This window comes from Rutidosis leptorrhynchoides, chromosome 11 (assembly GCF_046630445.1).
Source record: "Rutidosis leptorrhynchoides isolate AG116_Rl617_1_P2 chromosome 11, CSIRO_AGI_Rlap_v1, whole genome shotgun sequence".
NCBI classification, from domain to species: domain Eukaryota; kingdom Viridiplantae; phylum Streptophyta; class Magnoliopsida; order Asterales; family Asteraceae; genus Rutidosis; species Rutidosis leptorrhynchoides.
Window position 1 is genome coordinate 202,005,912 of NC_092343.1, and position 8,178 is coordinate 202,014,089.

An 8,178-nucleotide genomic window follows, 5' to 3' on the forward strand; every position below is an offset into this window, starting at 1 on the left:
GGTAACTAATCAATGCCAATTTAGTGGTGCGCCGAGGGAAGATCCAAATGAACATCTTCGTACGTTTAATAGGATTTGTACTCTATTTAAAATCCGAGAAGTGGAGGATGAACAGATATATCTCATGTTATTTCCCTGGACTTTAAAGGGAGAAGCCAAAGATTGGTTAGAATCGTTACCTGAAGGGGCGATTGATACATGGGATGTTTTAGTTGAAAAATTTCTTAAACAATTCTTTCCAGCATCTAAAGCCGTGAGACTTCAAGGAGAAATTTTTACGTTCACGCAAAAGCCAAATGAAACTCTATATGAGGCATGGACAAGATTTGGAAAGTTGTTGAGAGAATGTCCGCAACATGGTTTAGACACTTATCAAATAGTACACATATTCAACCAAGGATGTGACATCACTACAAGAAAAGACATCGACATAGCAGCTGGTGGTTCCATTATGAAGAAAACTGCAACTGAAGCTTACAAAATTATTGATAACACTGCTTCCCACTTACATGAGTGACACCAAGAAAAAGATATCGTTAGATCATCTAAACCGGCTATAGCCGATTCTAGCCATGACTTTGATTCCATTTCTGCAAAGATAGATGCTGTTGAGAGACGAATGGAAAAGATGACTAAAGATATTCACTAAATACAAATTAGTTGTGAGCAGTGTGGAGGACCACATTTGACAAAAGATTGTCTCAGTATTGAACAAACAATGGAACAAAGAGAGAATGTTTCATACATGAACCTAAGGCCTGGAAATAATTATCAGAATAATTATCAACCGCCAAGACCAATCTACAATCAAAATCAGAATTATAACCGAAATGTTCCATACAACAATCAACAAGGTCCTAACAATCAACAAGTATCCAACAATACTTACAATCAGTAAATACCTATTTTTCCAATTAAACCACCACAAACCGATGATAAAAAGCCAAATTTAGAAAACATGATGTCGAAGCTAGTTGAATCTCAAACTCAATTTTTCACATCTCAGAAACAAACCAATGAACAAAATGCTCAAGCATTTAGAAATCAACAAGCTTCTATTCAAAATCTGGAACAAGAAGTGAGCAACCTAGCAAGGTTGATAGGTGAAAGAAAACCGGAAAGTCTACCTAGTGATACAAATGCTAACCCCCGGAATGAAACAGCTAAAGCCATTACCACAAGAAGTGGTATTACACTTAAACCACCTGAAATATATGTAATTTCTGATGATTCTATTCCTACTACACATGCACCACAACCTGAACAAAAGAAGCAATCAGAACCGGTAGTTGAAAAGGTTAATGAAGATAACAAAGTTAAGGCTAAACCTTATGTTAAACCATATCAACCACCACTTCCTTACCCTAGTAAAATGAGAAAAGAAAGACTTGAAGCCGAGCAATCCAAATTCTTGGATATTTTTAAACAAATAAATGTAAATCTTCCTTTCATTGATGTAATTTCAGGAATGCCAAGATATGCTAAATTTCTGAAAGATCTAATCACAAATAGAAAGTAAATGGAAGAACTCTCGGCTGTTACTATGAATGCAAATTGTTCTGCAGTGCTGTTGAATAAGATACCAGAAAAATTATCAGATCCAGGAAGTTTCACAATTCCATATTTTCTGGGTAGTCTTAGTTCAATAGAAGCATTGGCAGATTTAGGTGCTAGTATAAATTTAATGCCGTATTCACTATACACTAAACTAGACATCGGAGAATTGAAACCAACACGAATAAGCATACAACTAGCCGATCGATCAATAAAATATCCTAGAGGGATAATGGAGAACATGCTAGTTAAAGTTGGTACTTTAGTATTTCCAGTAGATTTTGTTATTCTAGACATGGAAGAAGATTCTCGAGTTCCTCTCATATTAGAAAGACCATTCTTAAACACGGCTAAAGCAATAATAGATGTGTTCGGTAAGAAACTGACCCTAAGTATAGAGGATGAGAGTGTTACCTTTTCTATTGATAGAGCCATGCAACAACCGCAATCTGTAGATGATACATGTTATTATATTCAAACTATAGATTCACATGCAGAATTGTTAGAAGAATTTCCAGAATTACAAGGAACAGGAGAATGTTCTTTAGGAGAAGGAACTGAACCAATTGATGAAGATGAAATGTTAGCTACACTTATGGCTAATGAATATGAACCAACAACAGAAGAAATTCAAATGCTAAAAGAGGAAGACAGATATCGATACAAATCATCGATAGAAGAACCACCGACATTAGAGTTAAAGCCACTTCCAAACCATTTGGAATACGCTTATTTACATGGTGAATCTGAATTACCTGTAATAATATAGTCTTCTCTCACTGAAAATGAAAAATCTCAACTCATTTCTGTGCTAAAAGCTCATAAACCAGCTATTGCATGGAAGATTCATGACATTAAAGGCATAAGTCCTTCGTATTGCACACATAAAATCCTTATGGAAGAAGGTCATAAAACATATGTGCAACGCCAACGAAGACTAAATCCTAATATGCAAGATGTTGTTAAGAAAGAAATTATTAAACTGCTAGATGCAGGTTTAATTTATCTAATTTCTGATAGTCCATGGGTAAGCCCAGTTCAATGCGTACCTAAGAAGGGTGGCATGACTGTCATCACAAATGAAAAAAATGAGCTTATTCCTACTAGGACTGTAACAGGATGGCGTGTCTGTATTGATTATAGAAAATTAAATGACGCCACCAGAAAAGATCACTTTCCCTTACCTTTCATTGATCAATGTTAGAAAGACTAGCCGGAAACAGTTACTATTGTTTTCTTGACGGTTTCTCCGGATATTTTCAAATTCCAATAGCACCCGAGGACCAAGAGAAAACCACGTTCATGTGTCCTTATGGTACTTTTGCTTACAAACGCATGCCATTTGGACTTTGCAACGCCCCTGCAACCTTTCAAAGATGCATGATGGCAATTTTTCACGACATGATAGAAGAATGCATGGAAGTTTTCATGGATGACTTTTCAGTCTTCGGTGATACTTTTGAATCATGTCTAGTTAATCTTGAACGAATGCTTATTAGATGCGAATAATCAAATCTAGTTCTTAATTGGGAGAAATGCCATTTCATGGTTAAAGAAGGCATCGTTCTCGGTCATAAAATTTCAAAGGAAGGAATTGAAGTGGATAGAGCTAAAGTAGATGTAATTGCTAAACTTCCACATCCCACCAATGTTAGAGGAGTTGGGAGTTTTCTAGGGCATGCCGGTTTTTACCGACGTTTCATAAAAGATTTTTCTAAAATTGCCACTCCTATGAATAAACTCCTAGAAAAAGATGCTCCATTCATCTTTTCAGATGAATGCATCAAATCTTTTAATATTCTTAAAGAAAAACTCACTAACGAGCCGATCATGATAACTACAAATTGGAATCTACCATTTGAACTCATGTGCGATGCAAGTGATTTTGCAATGAGAGTCGTTTTAGGACAAAGGATTGAAAAATGATTTCAACCTATTTATTACGATAATAAGATGTTACAAGGAGCACAAATGAATTACACAACTGCTGAAAAAGAACTCCTTGCCATTGTCTTTGCTTTTGACAAATTTCTTTCATATCTCGTTCTAGCTAAAACGGTGGTCTATACCGACCATTCTGCTCTTAGATACCTATTTTCAAAACAAGATGCCAAACCAAGATTAATTCGTTGGATCTTACTCTTACAAGAGTTCGATATTGAAATCCGAGAAAAAAAGGGAGCAGAAAATCTCGCCGCTGATCATCTTTCTCGTCTTAAAAATCCTGAATTAGAAGTTCTAAATGAATCGGCCATACAAGATAACTTTCCTGATGAATATCTATCAAAGATAGATTATAATGAAATTCCATGGTTTGCAGACTATGCAAACTACTTAGTATGTGGATTCCTTGAAGAAGGGTTGTCGTACCAAAAATGAAAGAAATTCTTTAGTGATATAAAACACTATTTCTGGGAAGATTCACATGTCATAACCCGTCCTTAACCATAAGAACGAGTTAGATAACGTATGATTTCATTGCGAGGTATTGACCTCTATATGCGACATTTTTAAAAGAACAACTGCATTTATTTTACATTACAAACCATAACTCTTATTTTAATACAAGCTTTAGACAATAAAAAGATGATTATCGTTTAGCGATAATCTTAGACTTACAAACTTTACATGTGATGATAACAATACGATTTCTAGCATATTTTACATTACAAATCCTCCGATATGCAGTTTTATTTTTGACACAAATATGCATACTCAAGATCTTGTTTAAATTCAACATGTTGCAGCGGAAGCTTTTAGTTATCACCTGAGAATAGACATGTTTAAAACGTCAACATAAAGTTGGTGAGATATAGGTTTAATGCCGGCAGCAATATATATATATATATATATATATATATATATATATATATATATATATATATATATATATATATATATATATATATATATAGAGACCATAAGATTTCATATATAAACATTTTAATAAAAATATTCTAAGTGGTTGAGCACTTGGTAACCATACTTAACATTTAATCACGTCGCATATTCCCTTTATTATGAAATCTTACTACACCGTACCAAGTGTAGTCACGAAACGAAGTACTGTGCAACCGTTGAATACTGGTCGTCCAGTCCGGTTGGGGTTGTCAGGCCCGATAGATCTATCAACAGGATTCGCGTTTACGCTCCTCACGTAAATATTAGCTACCAAGTATAAAGAAATATGCCATGGTACAACTCAACGTATAATTTATTTTTGATCACTTGTGTCCATAACGTAAATCATTTATAAAAACAGCGCATGTATTCTCAGCCCAAAAATATTTAGAGTTTAAAAGGGACTATATACTCACTTTTGCCTTGAAGATATATATATTTTGACTTGGTCTCCGGTTGATATCACGAACCTATCCATATATAATATATCAATATATTTTCATTTTAAACAATCGTCACGTATATATACTTATAATACTTTTAATGTCTTCTTAGTCCGTAGTTAGCAATTCAATTTTAATGGTTCATATTTAAGTGTTCAATAAATAAATAAAACCCCCATCGAAATAAATAAAACCCCCATCGAAATAAATAAAACCCCATCGTATTTGTATTGGTCGGGATTAATCTTGACCCTTGGTACCGGTGTTGTCAAATGACGTGTTGCGTACAATCATGGGATCTTATGATTAATCTTCTCGTATTGTTTACGGGTGGTCCTGAAATATATAAAATTAAATTATGAGTACATATATATAAAATATCATGTTATTTTAGAAAGATGTGATTTATTTAATTTTTCTCCAATTATTTTCGTGGCTAAACTAGTCTTGGATATCCGATTTTGTTTTGGTCATAGTTTCTTCGTTACAACTCCGTTTTCGTTGGTTCAACTTGCCACTTCCTTGGAACGAGTCCTTCTTTAAGAATATGAACTGTAAATACCTTAGTTTGTATTCAAAATCACAGGTCATAGGTCAAACTTTGGTGAAACTTATGAAGTTAATCATTTTCCATCATGTAAACAACCTTAAATGATTATTTTTCTAAAAATACTTATACTTTGAGTTAAATCATGAAATTTTTATGTGTTATCATATTCATAGTAAATATCATTTTTCCAGAAAATAAACCTCCAATTCAAGGTTCAAGATATTTTTTAATTATCCAACCCAAAACAGCCCCCGGTTGCACTCCGACGTCGTAAAAACAGTTTTTAAGGTGTTCTTTGAAAAACCAAGTTATACCTTGTTAAATTAGAATATATTTATGATATATTACAGGTCTTGAAGTATTTTAAAAGTTAAGTTAGAAGGATCTATTTAGTTTAGAAACAAGTTTGAAAACATTCAAACTATGTTCTTGTTGTTAAAATTTTATACCATAAAATAAGATAGCTATATATATATGAATCGAATAAGGTTATGAACAAAGTTACTACCTCAAGTTACTTGGACAAGATTGCTGTAAAAGAGGAGTAAAAACCTAGAACCAAAAGAGTGATGGAGTTGGATGAAAGATTGGAAGCAACTTAAGACATAAACTTGAAATGAAAGTTGTATTTTTGTAGTGTTTTTGTTTGATCTTGTTATGGTGGTGTTTAAGGTGATTCTTGAGAGGATTTTTGCTGGAGTTCTTAAAGAGACATGAGGCTAGTAAGTGTGTGTGTTTAGCTAGAGAAATAATGATAGAAGTTGAACCAAAATGAGGTGAGAATACTCCCATTAAAAACGTGAATGGGGGGGGGGGACATGGACAAATTTCCAAGCTTGTAATCTTGTGTAATTAGTCATACTATCTTACAAAAGTAATTACCTCTACCTTAGGGCAGTAACAAGGGATAGTTAGGTGGTGATTTGATGTGTATATACCAATAGTAAATACGTATAGAAGTTAGGTATGATACGAGTACATATACTCTAGATATACGTATAGAAAATCTTGTGAAAAATGGAATGAGAATTCAAATATAGCTATCTTTTGTGAATATACTTATATTGTTTTATGTATTTAAGTCTTTAAAAGTGATTAAATACATTACATATACGATATATGTATAAACATTATATGTTATAAGTATTTATGTCAAATAACGTTACGTATGGTTATCGTTTTGAAAACTTAAGTTAGTAGTTTCAAAATATACTTATAACTTATTGTTATTAATACAAAATGAGATATTAAAACATCCTTAGATCATGTTAAATATGTATATATACATATATATACACAAACGTATAATTATCATATGTTATATAGTTCGTGATATCATCGGTCAAACTAGACGGTCAAACGTTGTGTAAAACTCATTTCAAAAACATAAGTCTCAACAATTTGGATTGATTATCATGTTGGTAAGGTTTAATTTATGTAAATATTAATCTTATAAGTATAGAACGATCGAAAAAGTGCGGGTCATTACAGTACCTACTCGTTAAATAAATTTCGTCCCGAAATTTTAAAATCGTACCTATTTTGCGTCATCGGGAAACAAATGCGGGTATTTTTGTTTCATTTGATCCTCTCGCTCCCAAGTAAACTCGGGACCTCTTCGTGCATTCCAACGAACTTTAACGATCGGTATGTTGCTCTGCTTGAGCCGTTTAACTTCACGGTCCATGATCTCGATTGGTTCTTCTATGAATTGTAGTTTCTCGTCAACTTGAATTTCTTCAAGAGGAATGGTGAGGTCTTCCTTTGCAAGACACTTTTTAAGGTTCGAGACGTGAAATGTATTATGTACTCCGGAGAGTTGTTGCGGTAACTCGAGTCGATAAGCTACCGGTCCGATGCGTTCGATAATTTTGAACGGGCCTACATACCTTGGGTTCAGTTTACCTCTTTTACCGAAACGTATTACACCTTTCCAAGGTGACACCTTTAGCATAACCATGTCACCGATCTGAAACTCTAATGGTTTCCTTCGGACATCGGCGTAGCTCTTTTGGAGACTACGGGCTGTTTTCAATCTCTCCTTGATTTGTACTATCTTCTCAGTCGTTTCGTGTATGATCTCGGGACCAGTTAATTGTCGATCTCCTACTTCATTCCAACAAATAGGAGATCTACACTTCCTTCCGTACAATGCTTCGAATGGTGCAGCTTTAATGCTCGCATGATAACTATTATTATACGAGAATTCTGCTAATGGTAGATATTTATCCCATCCGTTTCCAAAATCGATCACACATGCCCTGAGCATGTCTTCAAGAGTCTGAATTGTTCTTTCACTCTGCCCGTCGGTTTGCGGATGATATGCGGTACTCATATCCAAACGAGTTCCTAGTGCCTCCTGTAGTGATTGACAGAACTTTGAGGTAAATCTACTATCACGATCAGATATAATGGAAATAGTTATTCCATGCCTTGAAACTATTTCCTTTATATATAATCGTAATAATTTCTCCATTCTATCCGTTTCCTTTATAGGCAAGAAATGTGCAGATTTGGTAAGACGATCAACAATCACCCAAATGGTGTCGTATCCCCAGGCAGTCTTTGGTAACTTCGTGATGAAATCCATGGTAATACCATCCCATTTCCATTCTGGGATTTCTGGTTGTTGAAGTAACCCTGACGGCTTTTGGTGTTCTGCTTTGACTTTGGAACAAGTTAAACACTCCCCAACATATGTTGCAACGTCTGTCTTTAAATTAGGTCACC

At 34.3% G+C, this 8,178-nt stretch overlaps 1 non-coding gene across 1 annotated transcript; it reads right to left on the minus strand.

Moving 5' to 3' along the window:
- Positions 1–256: 256 nt before the first annotated feature.
- On the minus strand, positions 257–363 carry LOC139879124 (small nucleolar RNA R71). The gene has a single exon (XR_011769978.1). It is a non-coding gene; the product is annotated as a small nucleolar RNA R71 (small nucleolar RNA).
- Positions 364–8,178: the final 7,815 nt, after the last annotated feature.